The 19840-nt window shown below is 37.2% G+C and overlaps 1 pseudogene; it reads right to left on the reverse strand.

Moving 5' to 3' along the window:
- Window positions 1-1486: 1486 nt before the first annotated feature.
- Window positions 1487-19840, reverse strand: part of LOC129460223 (SHC SH2 domain-binding protein 1-like) — a 44053-nt pseudogene continuing 25699 nt past the window's right edge.

Here is a 19840-nt window from a genome sequence, read left to right on the forward strand (position 1 = left end):
TTCACTAATAACTAATAACGTGAACAAAAATTAATATTAGCTTAGATTTAAACTAAAATCAAAATAAACTCTGAAAAACTATCATGCTATAAACAGGAACAAGGATGGTATTAACTTCACTGACCTATCTGTGTATTGTCTTGACACTCTAGAAAGGTACAAAATAATACACAAAATCTAAACTCCAAGATAAAGTGAAAATTCAATTGAAAAACCAACATGATTCTTTAGGATGAATAAACGGCATTATCCTGAGGCATCATATCTAGAGGGAAAAAGAAAAAAGAATAAATGGTTTTTAAATCAATATTTGGCTGAAGCTGATGTAGAATTAATCAGTATTACATTTTAAAACTCTTTGCAACAGGATTTTTAAAAAGAAGTAAAAAAGAAACCTTTCAATGATTAAACAATAAATCTAACATATATCCTTCTACATTTAGTAGCATCTTAAAAATAAGACTTTTTTTTTCAAATTTAAGAAACAAACATAACCACACTTAGGGGGAAAAAAGCAATACTCTTTCTGAAACACCCAAAAGATAAAATACTGTGGGTTCTTAAGATAATCACATATGCTACACTGGCACTATGGTCCATAATGGGTTTGAAAAAATAACAAGATTTGATTTTATTATTTCATCACTATAATCTTAATCATTAGGCATATTAATGTTACATATACTTTTTTAATACATATTTTTAAAAGCTATGTCTCAACAATATGATACCAAAAACACAAGCTGATACAGGCTGTATAGGTAATCATTCTGACTGTGAAAAAATATGATCAGAACACTGTTACAATAAAGGAAAAATACCTTCTTTTTAATCATTCTCATAAATAGTAAAAATGCTCTGTGTACACGGTAGCTCTGAAGAACACATTTCATCTCTTTTTCAGACCTGCTGTGCTATCTATTGCTGTTTTGATGATTACACAGTTCAACATGAAAATGCGTCCCATTCAGATTCTCAATAATAAGTCTGATTAGGCAGATAACTTTCCAATCATAAAAGCTTTTATTTTAGGACAACTATTATGCAAATCTAGGGTGGAAATTGGACTCACTGTAATTGGGATAGGAAGACACTCTGAGAAAAAGGCTGTACATGTGACACTTACTGCATTTGGTGCACTCTTCTTGCATTCTCTTCCTTTCTTCCTCCTCTTTGAAGCGCCAGATTAAAGTATAATTACATTAGAGAGTTACAAATGGGCTTATTACAAGAGAACTATATGTTTAAGAAAGCGAAGCTTTCAGATAAGAAATCTCCAAATATTTTCTGTTATATGTTTTTACAATCTTTCTTATAAAGAAAGAGTGTTTGATGCACAACACCTGCTAACAGAAATAAATCTACACTCAAGCCCAGTAGAATAATCAAATATAAAATACAGACATAAAGCAAACTACAATGGCAACAGTGATTCTTGGGGCAGCATGTGAAAAATATAGTATTTTGCTATCTAATATCATTGTGATCAGAAAAGAAATGTGCCAAAACACTCTTTCTCATTCCACTTGAACTGGATCCCCATAATTCCAACAAACATCACTTGCGACATTACGTTGTCATCAGCTTGCATGATCCCCAGTTCACTTAACCTTTTCTTCTTCATCTGGCCTTTTTGTGTAAAGGCAGAAACCAGTTCATTTACAATTTCCCTCAACTTGCTCAGAAAGGTCAGATCTTGCATAAAGCTCCATTTTAGCAGGTGCACATTGCATCAGCTCCTCTGGATCTACTCTTTCAGCTACATCTGCCTTTCTACTTGTCTGAATTTTAAGTGCTTTATTTTCTGGATAAACAAACTATGACAAAGTTCAGTATACAAGCTAGCCCAACTAAAACATACATATTTCTACACAGTTTGTTAGAGCTTTCAAGTGTTTTCTGCCAACTATTCCTGCTGTCATCTAACTGGAGTTTACAAATTCCTTGCCATAAGAATCTCAATGAGTAGTTTTTTCCAATTCTGTGAAGAAAGTCATTGGTAGCTTGATGGGGATGGCATTCAATCTATAAATTACTTTGGGCAGTATGACCATTTTCACAATATTGATTCTTCCTATCCATGAGCATGGAATGTTCTTCCATTTGTTTGTGTCCTCTTTTATTTTGTTGAGCAGTGGCTTGTAGTTCTCCTTGAAGAGGTCCTTCACATCCCTCGTAAGTTGGATTCCTAGGTATTTTATTCTCTGAAGCAATTGTGAATGGGAGTTCACTCATGATTTGGCTCTCTGTTTGTCTGTTATTGCTGTATAAGAATGCTTGTGATTTTTGCACATTGATTTTGTATCCTGAGACTTTGCTGAAGTTGCTTATCAGCTTAAGGAGATTTTGGGCTGAGACGATGAGGTTTTCTAAATATACAATCATGTCACATCTGCAAACAGGGACAATTTGACTTCCTTTTTCCCTAATTGAATACCCTTTCTTTCTTTCTCCTGCCTGATTGCCCTGGCCAGAACTTCCAACACTATGTTGAATAGGAGTGGTGAAGGTTCATATGGAACCGAAAAAGAGCCTGCATTGCTAAGACAATCCTAAGCCAAAAGAACAAAGCTGGAGGCATCACACTACCTGACTTCAAACTATACTAAAAGTCTACAGTAACCAAAACAGCATGGTACTGGTACCAAAACAGAGATATAGACCAATGGAACAGAACAGAGCCCTCAGAAATAATACCACACATCTACACACATCTGATCTTTGACAAACCTGACAAAAACAAGAAATAGGGAAGGGATTCCCTATTTAATAAATGGTGCTGGCAAAACTGGCAAGCCATATGTAGAAAGCTGAAACTGGATCCCTTCCTTACACCTTATACAAAAATTATTTCGAGATGGATTAAAGACTTAAATGTTAGACATAAAACCATAAAAACCCCAGAAGAAAACCTAGGCAATACCATTCAGGACATAGGCATGGGCAAGGACTTCATGTCTAAAACACCAAAAGCAATGGCAACAAAAGCCAAAATTGACAAATGGGATCTAATTAAACTAAAGAGCTTCTGCACAGCAAAAGAAACTACCATCAGAGTGAACAGGCAACCCTACAGAATGTGAGAAAATTTTTGCAATCTATCCATCTGACAAAGGGCTAATATCCAGAATCTACAAAGAACTCAAACAAATTTACAAGAAAAAAAACAAACAACCCCATCAACAAGTGGGCGAAGGATATGAACAGACACTTCTCCAAAGAAGACATTTATGCAGCCAACAGACACATGAATACGTGCTCATCATCACTGGCCATCAGAGAAATGCAAATCAAAACCACAATGAGATACTATCTCACACCAGTTAGAATGGCGATCATTAAAAAGTCAGGAAACAACAGGTGCTGGAGAGGATGTGGAGAAATAGGAACACTTTTACACTGTTGGTGGGACTGTAAACTAGTTCAACCATTGTGGAAGTAAGTGTGGCGATTCCTCAAGGATCTAGAACTAGAAATACCATTTGACCCAGCCATCCCATTACTGGGCATATACCTGAAGGATTATAAATCAGGCTGCTATAAAGACACATGCACACATTTATTGTGGCACTATTCACCATAGCAAAGACTTGGAACCAACCCAAATGTCCATCAATGATAGACTGGATTAAGAAAATGTGGCACATATACACCATGGAATACTATGCAACCATAAAAAAGCATGAGTTCATGTCCTTTGTAGGGACATGGATGAAGCTGGAAACCATCATTCTCAGCAAACTATCACAACGACAAAAAACCAAACATCCCATGTTCTCACTCATAGGTGGCAATTGAACAATGAGAATACTTGGACACAGGAAGGGGAACGTCACACACCAGGGCCTGTTGTGGGGTGGGGGGAGGGGGAGGGATAGCATTAGGAGATATACCTCACGTAAATGAGGAGTTAATGGGTGCAGCACACCAACATGGCACATGTATACAGATGTAACAGACCTTCACGTTGTGCACATGTACCCTAGAACTTAAAGCATAATAATAATAATAATAAAAAGAAAAAAAAAGAATCTCAATGAGTGACTGTCTTGCTCTTTATGCCAGGGTTTCCTGATCTTCACACAGGATCACAAATTTTGAACTATTTGTCTATCCTTTTCATCCTAGAATCTTCCCCACTCAACAGATATTTATTGGATATTTACTATCTGTTAAGCATTGTGTTAGGAACTAGGATGCAGATTGGTAAGACAGTGCTACTTTCCTTTAACTCCAAATCTAGCAGCAAACTCTAGATGAGCCCCATGATCCCAGCCCTCTGGTATTATTTTCATGACGATTAAATGGCAAAAGGACTTTGCACTGCAATTTGCAATGTAATTAAGGTTCCTAATCAGTTTTCTCCAGTTGGTTGCAAAAGAGGAAAAGAGGAAGTCAGCGAGATTCAAAGCATGAAAGGTTTGCCTTGAGGGAGGTTCTCTTCTGCTGAGATAGAGGGGACCATGTGGCAAGAATCTGAGAGCAGCCCCAAGAATGTTAAGTGCGAGCCCCAGCAAATAGCCAACAAGAAAACAGAGACCTCAGTCCTACAACCTACAGAAATGAATTTCTGTTGATGAATAACACGAATGTATTTGGAAGTAGGTTCTTCCAACTGAGCTTTTCTTCTTTTTTCTTTTTCTTTTTCTTTTTTTTTTTTTTTTTTGAGATGGAGTTTCATTCTTGTTGCCCAGGCTGGAGTGCAATGGCACAATCTCGGCTCACTGCAACCTCTGCTTCCCGGGTTCAAGCGATTCTCTTGCCTCAGCCTCACGAGTAGCTGGGATTACAGGCATGCACCACCACATTGGCTAATTTTGTATTTTTAGTAGAGATGGTGTTTCTCCATGTTGGTCAGGCTGGTCTCAAACTCCCAACCTCAGGTGATCCGCCCGACTCAGCCTCCCAAAGTGTTGGGATTACAGGCGTGAGCCACTGCATCCAGCCCCAGCTGAGCTTTCAAACCAGAGCACTGTGCAGCTGACACCTTGACTTCACCCTTCAGACCTGTGAAGAAATAAAGAACTTGCTCTTCAGGAGTGGACCCTGAAGGATGACAAGGAGTACTCTTGAAACTGCTTTAAACTTTCCTTAACTCGGTCAGTGCTTAATTCTTCTCTATGACCGAGATTTAGTAGACTGAGATCTATGTCATCGCTTTGGAGTTCACAAATATCCAGGGAGTTAGCTCAGCTTTGCTGCCAAGAAAGGCAGATGACAGGGAGGCATTTCCTTCTACCAATAAAAAATGGAGGCAAACTCCACTATTGGCTCCAGTAAACACAGCCCTCAACCTGGCACATGGATTTCCCCACCTCCAACCTCAACAGATGCCAGCCGGAGCCACCACTGCTATCACACACCCATCCTCATTCTATACGTTTATAGAAAGCCAACCACGGTAAGAAGGGAACTGCAGGACCACAGAAACCACAATGTCAAGGTTTTGAACGAACAGTAGAACTAGTTGACTTTGAAAGTTCCTTTCTCCCTCAGATTCTATAATGTTATAGCTTTACCAAAACTTCTCTTTCTCCATGCCCAAACATCATATTCTGGCAATCTTAAAAAAAAAAAAAAAAAAAAAAAAAAAAAAAAACAGCAGGAAGACTCAGATCCTTAGTTGGATTTTAATGCTGAAAAAAAAAGTAAATTAGGTCTGATTTTTCTATCTAAAATTCCTAAATATCGCATACCTTCAGTTTCATCTTGGGCACTTTCTTGCAGGTTAAACTGTAGCTTTCACCAAGAAAACACCATAACCTTCATTTTATGATATTACTCACCAAGGATATTTTGGGAATGTCATAATGCTCATCTAAGAAGACCTGTGACACTGAAAACAAATGTTTCAAGGAACTGTCTTTTCAACACTGCCTGCTTAAAAAATCATAGCTTTTTTCACACTACTCTAAAAATAAAGCAGAAAAGCTATGCTGATTCACATGCTGTAGCACAGTGTGATGCAGCATTCCTCTGTCATTTCTGCAGATCCATAGGCAACAAAGCATTCTTGCAAAAGACTTTCAATCATTAGCTACTGATATTATTAGAATTTATATACTACTTAAGCCTTTCAAAGTTAGAAAACAATAGGACCCAACATGGGAATGTAATAAAGCATAATTTCTTAGGTGAAATCATTCCAACCTTTAGAAAGCAAGTGTCTTGGCCGATGCTCAGCTTAATGAGGAGCGCTTCCTTGCAACAGCAGGTCCATTCTCACTCAGGGAACCCGAACTTACTCCCAGGATATATTTCTACGCCAGCACCCTGCAAGTTACAATTTGAGATAATAACAATCAGTATCAAAAAGGCAGGAAGAATTTTATTACAATCACTTTTTAGCCTTTTACACAGTGCAAATGTAAAGCACAAAGATAAAGTGTTTTACAGATAAGCTTTATTAGGTATTTTAAACCAACACTTCATTTGTTCCAGATTAGCAAGTCATTAGCATATATCATTATCAAACCACCCGCACCCCACCCCAACATACAGGCTGAGTGTCAACATTCAATTCCTGTTCCACTGTCTTTCATTCTAGGTAAATCGGTTTTCAGATTCTGCCAAAAGTAGAAATCCTTTAACAATTTTGTTGAAAGATGCACTTAATCAAAATGACCATTCTCTCATCTACTCAATTAGTGAAGAACAGTATTTGAGTTTAGTAAAATATTGTAATTTGAGACTAGAAACAAGGCCCTATATTTTAAAAATGCCAGTTATAAGATACCCCAATCCACCTTAAAAATCACTTCTACGAATTAAGCAATGGCCTTCACTGCTACACAGGTTAAAATTAACAACTAGTTCAAGTGTAATTTATATAGAGTAACCAGAAAGATTCAAACCTGGTCTGATTCTCTCACACTGTCTCCTCACACCACATGGCACCAACAAAAAAGAAACAGTAATAGGAATAATTTATTTCCTAATGTTATGCAAGGCACTTTAAAAAGCAAAATGAGTCACTCAAACCTCTATAGTTATTTAGGAAACCACTTAGGAATAATTTAATACACAAAATCATAGGTGAAGAAGAGCTGGTATAACTAGTCATGACACATCTACTGCATGTATGTTACTTTTCTAAGAGCAGTCATATACCATGAGAAAACATTTATTATTACTTTTCCCTTTGCATATGCCTGAACCATATATGTACACACTAACTTATCTCTTCTGTAGAAATGTTTTCAAAAATCTGCTAACTGGGACTTCCGCTAAAAAATTTTCAGCTTGGGGTTATGTGCAAAAAAGACACAGGAGTGATTATATTAAAAATACATATACAAATAGTTAAATATCAAACTATCAGGAATCAAAATTTAAAAAGAATGGGAACAGCAGCTGTCTGGCAAATGATACGATCATATTCAAACTTAGTTATAAAGATGAACAAATAATTTGGCAATTAAAAAGTAACTGCCACTTGTGAAACAACAGAGATGTCTCTATTTTTTCTGCTAGGTATAACCAAAAACCATGGGCATTATATATAAAATAAACATAAGATAACTGAAAAATGGAGAGAAGGTGGCAGACCAGCAACAGACCTCAAGACCCAAGAAAGAACACCAACACAGTGGGAAGTTCCCAGGGTTTTCTTTTCACTTCATAATCCCCAGACTTGGAGCTTATGTAGCTGGCAATCCAGTACACAAACAGACAAAGACCAAAAAAGCCCCCAAAATACTGCTTTGTCTAGTCAAAGAACTAGGCAACCTAGAAAGACAGAAAACAGACAATAATACCTCCATTCCAGCCAAACAGCACAAAATAAAAAAGCGACCCCATTCCCATCATGCCAGTCAAGGTCGAGAGGAACCTGGACTTTTGCCCTCTGAAGGCTGTAACCAGGTATCCCAACACTCCCACTGGGGTGGAATCAGTGAAAGCAAAACAGGGAGCCAGGACTTTCATCCCCACTAACTGGTTACAAGGCCCTCTCTGCAGCAGTATCAGTGAAGACTGAGGAGCCTGGGCTTGTACCCCCACCTAGCAGCAACAAGATGTGTGCCCCCTCCCCACTGGGGTGGTGTCAGAGTAAGCCTAGTGGAGATTACAACTTTCATAATTGGCCAGTGGTAAGAAGACCAGCCCCATATACCACAGTGTCAGCAGAGACCAAATGGGAAACAAGAATTCCCACCCTTACCCAGCAGTAACAAGGAGCTCCTCCACCCAGCTTGAGTATCAACAGAGGCCAAGGGGAAACTATGACTTCTACCTCAACAAGGTGATGGCCACCTACCCCCATCTTTTATCTTCCTGCAGGAATGTCAGAGAAGTTAGAGAAGATCCAGACTTTCATAATGTAATACAAAAAATGTCAAGGATTCAAATGAAAATCACTTGTCATACCAAGAACCCAGAAGGTGTCAAATTGTATAAGACAATCAACTGATGCCAAAACCAAGATGTCAGAGACAACAGAATTAGCTGACAATAATTTGAAAGCAGCCAGGATAAAAATGCTTCAACGAGCAATTATGAACATACTTCAAACAAATGAAAAATGAGTCTCAGCAAAGAAACAGAACATAGAAAGAACCCAATTAAAATTTTATTTTTATTTTTTATTTCAATAGCTTTAGGAGTGTAATATAGTTTGGATATTTGTCCCCACCCAAATCTCATATTGAATTGTAATCTCCGATGCTGAGGGTAGGGTTTGGTGGGTGGTGTTTGGGTCATGGGGGCAAATCTCTCTTGGCTTGGTTCCATCTTTTCAATAATAAGTGAGTTCTTGTGAGACGTGGTCATTTAAGTGTGTGCCCCCTCCTACCCCCTTTCACTTGCTCCTGCTTTTGCCATGTGAGGTACCTGCTCCCTCTTTGCCTTCCACCATGATTGTAAGCTCCCTGAAGACTCCATAGAAGCTAAGCAAATGCCAGCATCATGCTTCCTCTAAAGCCTGCAGAACCATGAGCCAATTAAACCTCTTTTCTTTTTAAATTACCCAGTATCAGTCATTTCATTATAGCAATGCAAGAACAGCCTAATATAGAAAACTGCTACCAAGGAGTGGGGCATTGCTTTAAAAACACCTGAAAATGTGGAGCCAGCTTTGGAACTGGGTAATAGCAGAGGTTAGAAAAAGTGTGGAGGTCTCCAAAAAAGACAAGAAGATGAGAAAAAGTTTGGAATTTCTTAGAGATGGGTTAAATGGTTGTGACCAAAATGCTGATAGTGATATGGACAATGAAGTCCAGCCTCAGATGGACATGAGAAACTTACTCGAAACTGGAGAAAAGGTCACATGTGTTATGCCTTGGTGAAGCTTGGCTGCATTCTATTAATGCCCTAGGGATCTGTGGAAGTTTGCACTACAGAGCAATGACTTAGGGTATCTGGCAGAAGAGATTTCTAAGCCACAAAGCACTTAAAAAGTGGCCTGGCTGCTGCTTCTAACAATCTATGCCCAGATGCAAGAGCAAAGGAATGACTTTAAGCTGGAGCTTTAAAGGGGGAGCAGAGCATAAAAGTTTAGAAAATTTGCAGCCTGGCCATGTGGCAGAGAAAGAAAAAGCTTTCTGGGGGAGAAGAATTCAAGCACGCTATGGAACAACTACTTGTTAGATATTTGCATAACTAAAAGGGATCCAAGTGCTAATATCCAAGACTCTGGGGAAAAGGTCTTCAATGCATTTCAGAGCTCTTCTCAGCAGTCCCTCCTATTACAAGACCAAAGGCCTAGGAGGGAAGAATTGTTTGGGTGGCCAGGGCAAGGTTCCCAAGGCCTGCACAACCTCAGGACAGTGCTCCCCACATTCTGGCTGCTCTGGCTCCAGCTGTGGCTCAAAAAGTCACAGATACTGCTTGTGCAACCAATCCAAAGTGGGTAAGCCACCACAGCCTTTGGCAGCTTCCACATGGTGTTAAGCCTGTGAGTGCACAGAGCATAAGAGTGAATGAGGTTTGGTACTGTCTACATAGATTTCAGAGGACATACAGAAAAGCCTGGGTGTCCAGACAGAAGCCTGCTGTAGGAGAAGAGCCCCCATGGAGAACCTCTACTAAGGCAGTGGCTAGAGGAAATGTGGGGATGGAACCCCTAGAGTCCCCACTGGAGCACTGCCTAGTGGAGCTGTGAGAAGCAGGTGGCCAAACTCCAGATCTGAGAATGGTAGATCCACCATCAGCTTGCACCCCGAGCATGGAAAAGCCACAGGCACTCAACAGCCAGTGAGAGCAGCTGCAGGAGCTGAACTCTGGAAAGGCACAGGGGAAGAGCTGCCCAAGGCCTCAGGAGCTCACCCCTTCCATCATTGTAACCTGGGTGTGGGACAAGGAGTCAACGGAGATTATTTTGGAGCTTTAAGATTTCATGACTTTCCTGCTGGGTTTTAAACCTGTATGAGGCCTGTAACCCCTTTCTTTTGGCTGGTTCCTGCCTTGTGGAATGGGAATGTTTACCCAATGCCTATAGCTCCATTCTATCTTGGAAGTACATTGCTTCCTTTTGACTTGCCTTGTTCAGATGAGACTCAGATGACATTTTGAACCTTAAACTTTTGAATTAATGCTGGAATAAGTTAAGACTTTAGGGGACTATTGGGAAGGCATGATTGTATTTTGCAATGTGAGAGAGACGCGAGATTTGGGAGGGTCCGGGGCAGAATGATATAGTTTGGATATACATTTTTCCCTGCCCAAATCTCATCTTGAATTGTAATTCCCAGTGCTGAAGGTGGGGCCTGGTGGGAAGTTTTTGAATGATGGGGGCAGTTCCCTCATGGCCTGATGCTGTCTTCATGATAATGAGTGAGATATTGTGAGATCTGGTCATTTAAAAGTGTATGACACCTGCGACCCCTCTATCTCTCTTGCTCCTGGTCCAGCCAGGAGCCACAATGTGCCAGCTCCACCTCTACCTTCTGCCATAATAGTAAGCTTCCTGAGACCTCCCTAGAAGCAGATGCCACCATGCTTCCTATATAGCCTGCAGAACCATTAGCCAATTAAACCCCTATTCCTATAAACTACCCAGCCTCACATATTTCTTTATAGCAGTGCGAGAACATCCTAATACAGAGTACACATGCTTTTTGGTTACAGGATGAATTATAGAGTGGTGGAGAGTCTGAGATTTTAGAATATCCATCACCCAAATAGTACACATTGTACCCAACAGGTGGTTTTTCATCCTTCACCCTCCTTCTAACCTTGCCTATTCTGAGCCTCCAATGTTTGTGATACTAGTTTGTAAGCCTTTGTACACCTAAAGCTTAGCTCCCACTTGTAAGTGACAACATGTATTATTTGATTTTCCACTCCTGAGTTACTTCCTGTAGAATAATGGCCTCCAGTTTGATCTAAGTTGCTGCAAAAGACAGTATTTATTTTTCATAGTTCATTATTTTCTGAGTAGTATTTCATGGTATATATATATATATATATCACAAAAATAAAAATTTTAGAACTGAAGAATTAAAATAAATAGCTCAATGATAAGTTCAACAGCAGAATGAAAAGAACAGAGGAAAGAAACAGTGCATGGAAAGATAGAACAATAAAAATTATCCTATCTGAACAATAGAGAGAAATTAAACTGAAAAATAAATGTAAACAGAGCTTCAAGGACCTACTGGACTATAAGAAAAGATCCAATATTTGTGTCACTACGGACCTGGAAGGAGAGGAGAAAGAAGGTGAGGCTGAAAAGGTAATTGAGGAAATAATGACTAAAAGCTCCCATATTTGGTAAGACACAATAAGCCCACAGAGTCAAGAAGCTGAGCAAAATCCACACAGGATAAACTCAAATAAATCCATGAAAAGACATATCATAATTAAATTACTGAAAGCTAATGGCAAAAACAAAAAAAAATATTGAAAGCATCAGTCAAAATTTTACACCTTAGCCATTGGAGAGAAATTGTGATTGACAGCATCAGAAACCATGGATGCCAGACAAAAGAGGCCCAGTATTATTTAAGGGTGGAAAGAAAAGAACTGTCAATCCAGAATCCTATACCCAATAAAGATATTCTTCAGGAATGAAGGAATCAAAACATTCTGAGAAGATGAGAAACTAAGATAATTAGCAACCAGTAGATCTACTCTAATGGAATGGGTAAAGAAAGTTCTCTGAACAAAGGAGAAATAATAAAAGGGAATCTTGGAACATCAGAAAGGAAAAAGGAGCAAAAGCAAGCAAAAATACTGGTAAATAGGCTTTGCTTCCCCTCTTGAGTTTAAATTATGTTTGAAATTTGAAATGCAAATATTAGTATCGTCTAATGTGGTTCTAGATGTACATAAAGGAGATATTTAAGACAATTACAAAAAGAAGAAAAAGAAATTGCAGGGAGCCGAAGGCTCGTGGGACGTGACCAACTCAGCATTCCTCTGGAGGCTATACGATCAAACAACAAACTGTTTTTCATGAAGGCAGGATGTGGGCAAACTCACGACTGCTCCTGCTGACAGAAGGTTTGCTGGAGGCCATCACTCCCTGGTGCTGAGGTTATCTACTGTGACATCTACAGCATGTTGTTCAAAGACTGCATTCTTGCAAGCCTACTCTGGACCAGGCAGCTGACCCCTTCTTCCATCCCCCTTCTCACTCTCTCTTTTGCCTAATAAATACGGAAGACAGTGTAAAGCTCAGGGCCCTTGTCCACTAGACGCAAGGTACTCCCTGACCCCTTCTTCCAAATATACTCTTTCGTCTCTTGTCTTTTATTCCCACGTTTGCCAGGCTTTGTTTCGTCCCCCAGGTCCGTGCAGGTTACATAGTGGTGCCCCGTTCAGCGACAAAATCGGGCGGTCCACAAGAGATGTAAAGAAAAGCAGAGTTTCTCTACTTCACTTGAACCGGTGAATGAAGACACCAGTTAACTGTGAGGCTATGTACATATATTACCTGAAGCAATCACTAAAAAATAGCTATACAAAAAGATATATTCAAAAACAAATAAAACTATGAAAACTGCTCAGGTAATCCACAGGATGGCAGAAAAATGTAAAGCAAGAAATAAAAAAAGCAGAACAAACAGAAAACAACAAATAAAATAGACTAACAACTAAACATCAATAATTAAATGTAAATGGTCTAAAGACACTAAAAGACACAGATTGGAAAAGTGGATTAAAGACATGACTCAACTATATGCTGTCTACAGCGAAATTTAAACAGAATAATATAGGCAAGTTGAAAGTAAAATAGTGCAAAAAGATATATCATGCAAACATTAATCAAGGGAAGGCAAGTGTGGTTATATTAATGTCAGATAAGGTAGACTTTGCAGCAAACAAAATTACCAGAGACAGATAATAACATTATATAATGAGAAATATGTTTCACCAAAATGACAACATAGCAATCCTAAATGGGCATACAACAAATAACAGAACTGCAAAAAATTGAAGCAAAAACTAACAGAACTGAAAAGACAAACATATCCATACTTGTGCTTAGAGATTTTAGCAACCCTATCTCAAAAATTGACAGAATTACTAAACAGAAAATCAGAAAGAATACAGAAAAACCCAATAATACCACCAACCAATTTGACCTAGTTGACATTTATGGAATGAAATACCCAACAACAGTAGAATACATATTCTTTTCATAGGGCTACTTTACACATAACAAGACAGACCACATCTTGGGCCATGAAACAAACCTCAAAAAATTTCAAAACATTGAAATCATACACGGTGTTTTCTTAAAACCATGGAATCAAACTAGGAATCAACAAAAAGATAACAGTAAAACTCCCAATACTTAGAAACTAACACTTCTAAATTCTGCATGGGTCAAAGAATGAAAATACAAAATATAAAAATTTGTGGAACACAGCTAAAGTAATGCTGAGAGAGAAGTTTGTTAACACTAAGTGCGCACATTAGAAAAGAGGAAAAGTCTCAGATCAGTAAACTATGCTTTCATGTGGAAAACATAGAAAAAGCAAAACAAACCCAAAACAAGCAGAAGGAATGAAATCATAAAAACAACAAAAACAAAGGAAATTGAAAACAGAACAATTTTTAAACATCAATGAAACAGGGTTGGTTCTTAAGAGAGAGAACAAACGAACTACCAGTATAGATTACAAAACAGAGATTATCACTACAGACCTTGCCGACATCAAAAGAATAAGGAAATACTACAAAAAATTCAATATATGTAAATTTGACAACTTAGAAGAAATGGTCCAACATTGCTAAAAGCAAAAACTACCAAAATTTACTCTATATAAAATAGGTCATTCGAATAGCTCTTTACCTATTAAGAAAATTGAATTCATAATTTTAAAAATTCCAAAAGATAAATCTCCTGGCCCAGATGGTTTCATTGGAGAAATCTATTAAACATTTAAAGAATTAACAGTAATTCTACAAAATCTCTTCTAGAAAATAAAAGAGAAAAAAATACTTCAGAGTTCTTCATTTTATGAAGCTAATATTAGTGATACCCAAACCAGACAAAGACAGGAGTACAAAAAACCAAAACTACAGATGAATATTCTTTATGAATATAGATGCAAAATTTCCTCACAAAACATTAGCAAGTACAATTCATCAAAATATAAAAAGATTATACACTACGGCAAAGTGGGATTTATGCCATTGAGGCAAGGCTGGTTCAAAATTTGAAAGTCAACCAGTATAACCCATCATTACTTTTTTTTCTAATAATAAAAATCAGGTGATCATCTCAGGAAATGCAGAAAAATACTTGATAAAGAACTTGATAAAGAATATCCATAAAAAAACTTGATAAAGAATATTCATAAAAACCTAGTTAACCTCATTCTTAATGATGAAATATTGAATACACTCCCCATAACATGAAAAATAAAGTTATCTACTCTTATTCAAAATAGTGCTAGAAGTTCTAGCCAGTGCAATAAGGCAAGAAATTTAAAAAAAAAAAAAAAAAAAAAGAAAAGCATACTAATCAGAAAAAAAAAAAAAAAAACACAACTTTTGATACTTACAGACAACATGATTGTCTACATAGAAAATCCCAAGGAATCTACAAAAACACTTTTATAACTAATAGGTAACGTTCAGCAAGGTCACAAAATACAAAATGAACATACAGAAATCAATTATATTTCTATATACTAGCAATAAACATATGAACATTGAACTTAAAAATATAGTATGACAACCTAATAATAACAAGCAATGGAGAAAAAGCTCCCTATTCAGTGAGTGGTGCTGGGATAACTGGCTAGCCATATGCAGAAGATGGAAACTGAACCTCTTCCTTTCACCATATTAAAAAATAAACTGAAAATGGATTAAAGACTTAAAAGTAAGATCCAAAAGTATAAAAACCCTAGAAGAAAAACTAAAGAGCTACTGCAGAGTATCAGCAGAGTAAACAACCTACAGAATGAGAGTAAATATTTGTAAGCTATGCATCTGACAAAAGTCTTAATGGCTAGAATCTATAAGTAAAAAAAAAAAAAACAGGCAAAAAACAAACAAACCCATTTAAAAATGGGCAGCGGACAGAGACACTTCTGAAAAGAAGATATACACATGGCCAACAAGCATATGAAAAAATGCTCAATATCAGTAATCATTAAAGAAATGCAAATAAAAGCCACAATGAGATACCATCTCATACCAGTCAGAATGGCCATAATTAAAGTCAAAAAATAGCAGATGTTGGTGATGTTACAGAAAAGGGCATGCTTAAACATTCTTGGTGGTACTGTAAATTAATTCAGCCATTATGGAAAGCAGTTTCAAGATTTTTCAGTGAACTTAAAACGCAACTACCATTTGACCTAACAATCTTATTACTGGATATATACTCAAAGGAATATAAATCATTCTACCAAAAAGACACACAAACTCGTATGTTCATCGCAGCACTAGTCACAATAGCAAAGACATGGAAACAACCTAGATGCCCATCAAGCGTGGACTGGATAAAGAAAATGTGGTAAATATATACCGTAGAATACTAGCCAGACATAAAAAATTCATGTCCCTTGAAGCAACATGGATGCAAATGGAGGTCATTATCCTAAGCAAATTAACACTGGAACAGAAAACCAAATACTGCATGTTCTCACTTATAGATGGGAGCTAAGTACTCATTACACATGGACACAAAGATGAGAATAACAGACAACAGAACCTACTTTAGCGGGGAGAGTGGGAGGTGGATAAAGGTCAAAAAACTACCTATTGGGTACTGTGCTCACTACTTGAGTGGCTAAATCATTTGCACATCAAACCCCAGTGACATAAAATTTACCCATGTAATGAACCTGCACATGTACCTCAAGAATCTAAAATAAAGTTGAAAAAAAAATACAAAACACAAACAACAATTTTATGCTGAAGACTACATAATGTTGATGAAAGAAATCAAAGATCTAAATAAACAGAGAAATATGTTCACAGATTGGAAGACTCAACATAATAGAGATGTCAATTCTTCCCAAGTTTACATACGAGTTTATTAAAATTCCTTTCAAAATTTCAGCATGATTTCTTGTGGATATAAAATTATTCTAAAATTTATATTGAAAGGCAAAGAACTTGGGTAGCTGAAACAATTTTCATTGAAACCAAGTGGGAGAAATGACTCTATTTGATTTCAAGACGTAAATACAGCTACAGGTATTAGTGAAGAAACAGGACACTGATCAGTGAAACAGAATAGAGAACACAGAAATAGACCTATACAAATATGTCCAAACAATATTTGAAAAAAATGTAAAACCAACTTATTGGAGGAAGGACAATCTTTTCAAGAAATGGTAAAGGAGCAACTGGACATCCACAGGCAAAAAAATGAACCTTGACCTAAACCTCACATCTTACAGCAAAATTAACTAAGAACTGGATTACAACTTTATATAAAATGTAAAACTCTAAAAATTTTAGAAAAAAATAGGAGAAAATATTTGGAAATCTACAGCTAGGCAAAGAGTTCTTAAACTTAACACTGAAAAGCTCAATCCATAAAAGGAAAAATTGATGAATTGGACTTCATAAAAAAATAAAAACTTTGCTCTGTAAAAGCCCATATTAAGAAGATAAAAAGACTAGCTACAGCGCAGCAGAAAGTATCCGCAAACCACATACCTGGCAAAGGACTAGTATCTAGAATATATATAGAACTCGCAAAACTACAGTAAAAAAGGACAAACAATCCAATTAGAAAATAGGCAAAAGTCACAAATAGACATCTCACTAAAGAGGATAGAAGAATGGCAAATAAGCTTATGAAAAAATGTTCAACACCATTAACCACTACAGAAATAATTAAAACCACAGTTAGACAGTACTACACAACTATCAGAATGGCTAAAACAAAAAATAGTGAAAACACCAAATGCTTTCAGGATACAAAGAAACTGGATCACTCAAACATTGCTAGTGGGAATCGAAAATTGTACAACCACTCTGGAGAACAGTCTGGCAGTTTCCTTAAAAAACTAAACATGCAACTGCCATAGGACCTACAGTTGTATTCCTGGGCATTTACCCCTAAGAAATAAAAAGTATATTGTCAGCAAAATCTGTACACAAATGCTTATAGCAGCTTTAGTGACAATAGGCAAAAACTGAAAATAATCTTGATGTCCTCCAGTGGGTGAATAAACAAACTATAGAACCACCACACATTGGACTACTACCCAACAATAAAAAGGAACAAATTACTGGTACATACAGCAACTGGGATGAGGCTCCAGAGAATTGTGTTAAGTGAAAAATGCCAATCCCACAGGTCATATCCCAAAAGGAATGTGATTTCATTTTAAAAACTTTTTTGAAATGATGAAATAGTAGAAACGGAAAACAGATTAAGGTTTGCCAGCAGTTAAGGAAGAGACTGATGGGAGAGGAAAGTAAGTGAGTGTGGCTATAAAAGGGCAACTGGAGGAATCGCTGTGGTGACGGACGTGCTTCTCAGCCTAACTGAATGTCGGCACTCTGGCTGTGCTACGATACTGTGGTTTCATAAGATGTCATCACTGGGCCAAACTGGTAAAGAGTGTACATACGGGATCTCTCTGTGTTATCTCTTATAACAGTAGTGAATCTATAATTACCTCAAAATAAAAAGTAATTAAATAAAAGCAACTGAGCTTTGACTGTTACAAAATTCTTTACAAAGTTATAATTTTAAGAGTCTAAAATTCTCTGAAAGTTACAGTAAATTGTGAGATTTATTATTTTTCTTACTAATCTATGTTTTGAAAATGCCACATAAGAACCTTGTACAATTGAGCTTGCATGACTTAGTAGATATAAATGTCTGAACTTCTTTGAAGAAAGAGAATAGGAGTCTGCACTTATATCTTGGTCTCATATTTTATATATTTATTTACAACTTAAACTCAAACTATTTCCCAAAAAGAGCTCATCATATCTTGTCACCGTGTAAATCCAAGTTCTTCATTAAAAATTCTACTGATGTGCGTGCTGTGCCTCATGCTACTTCACATGGCAGCACAATTTTCTGATGGAGTCTCCTTATGGTGAGTGCCTGTGATGAAAACATACAGCTGACTGCTTTAAGAAGTAATGTACCTTTTCCAGTATCAGGGACAGTCTGGAGCTGACATTAGATATAGTCTAAATATTTAATAGCTTCCATTTAAACTTGAATTAGAAATTCATAAAATACAAAACAATGACCATTTTGAGTTATTTTCTAAAATCTAAAAGCCACATTCTTAAAAAAAAATGACTTGACCTCAGAAATGCAAAAGCACTTTCCATTACCACAAAAGAATGTCAGAGAGCAACTTTGCTCAGTATCTTGGGAAAAAAAAAGATCTTATTCAAGAAAGAAGACACAGATCTTAGGAAACAAATACTACTGCAATGTGAAGACAGCCAGTTTCAGTCTAGTGCTAAACTGAAAACAATGAATACAGACCACCACGCTGGAAAGTATTAAAAGAAAAAGATGACTGCACTGAGAAGAAATTAATATTAAACTAACACATTTTCAAGAACAGGTGGAACTATTTTTCACTTCAGGGTAAGATTCCTAAGTTGTCATGCTGTGTACATAAATAAATAATCAGCCTTCCACGTACAGACATACCTTGGAAATACTGTAGTGTAGTTTCCAGACCACTGCAATAAAGCAAATATTGCAACAGAATGAGTCATACCAATTTTTTGGTTTCTTAATGCATATAAAAGTTATTTTTATGAAAGAACAAGGCAGAAGGATTCCTTAAGCCCAGGAGTTTGACACCAGCTTGGCTACATAGTGAGACCCTATCTCTAGAAAGAAATAAAAATATTAGCCTGGTGTGGTGGTACATGCCTGTAGTCTCAGTTACTCAAAAGGCTGAGGCGGAAGGATCACTTGACCCCAGGAGATTGAGGCTGTAGTGAGCTAGGACTGCACCACTGCTCTCCAGCCTGGTTGACAGAGCGAGACCCTCTCTCGAAAAAAAAAAAAAAAAAGTTATGTTTATATAATATTGTAGCCTAAGTGTACAAAAGCACTATGTTTAAAAAAAAAGTACAAACCTTAATTTAAAAATACTTTATTTTGCTAAAACATACTAAGGATCATCCGACCTTCAGCAAATCATGAACTTTTTTGCTGGTGGAGGGTCTTGCCTCAACGCTGACAGCTGCTGACTGATCAGGATAGTGGTTGCTGAAGGTTGGGGTGGCTGTGGCAATTTCTTAAAATAAGACAAACAGTTTGCCACATTGACCCCTCCTTTCATAAAAGATTTCTCAGTACCATGTAATGAGATGTTATGATAGCATTTTACTCACAGAAGAATGTTTTTCAAAATAGGAGTTGATCATCGCAAAGCCTTCCCCTGCTTTATCAACTACCTTGATGTACTATTCTAAATCCTTTGTTGTCATTTCA

Source organism: Symphalangus syndactylus, chromosome 13 (genome assembly GCF_028878055.3).
Source record: "Symphalangus syndactylus isolate Jambi chromosome 13, NHGRI_mSymSyn1-v2.1_pri, whole genome shotgun sequence".
NCBI classification, from domain to species: domain Eukaryota; kingdom Metazoa; phylum Chordata; class Mammalia; order Primates; family Hylobatidae; genus Symphalangus; species Symphalangus syndactylus.